The following is a 292-nucleotide window of genomic DNA, read 5'->3' on the forward strand; positions in this document are numbered from 1 at the left end:
TTGCATGGTAAACATGCCTGTATCAGCGGTTCATTTTCACCCTCCAAACCACCGACTCACTTTCAGCCCTTACACACTGTGGTGTGGACTCTGAGATTCTTTAGAAACTGGAGGAGTGTACTGCTGGCTGCTGCCAGGGCCGAGTGATTCAACTTTTGGGAAGTGGAACTCCTTTGGGAATAGGGAGGAGGCTGCAAAGGTCCAACGAAGCTGGGGGGGTGTGACTCTAGAGGGAGGGGTGACGGTGGTCTGGGGTTATAAACAGCAAACCACCGCCCTTTTCGTTTGAGCT

The sequence above is a fragment of the Scatophagus argus genome, chromosome 5, assembly GCF_020382885.2.
Source record: "Scatophagus argus isolate fScaArg1 chromosome 5, fScaArg1.pri, whole genome shotgun sequence".
In the NCBI taxonomy this organism is placed as follows: Eukaryota; Metazoa; Chordata; class Actinopteri; family Scatophagidae; genus Scatophagus; species Scatophagus argus.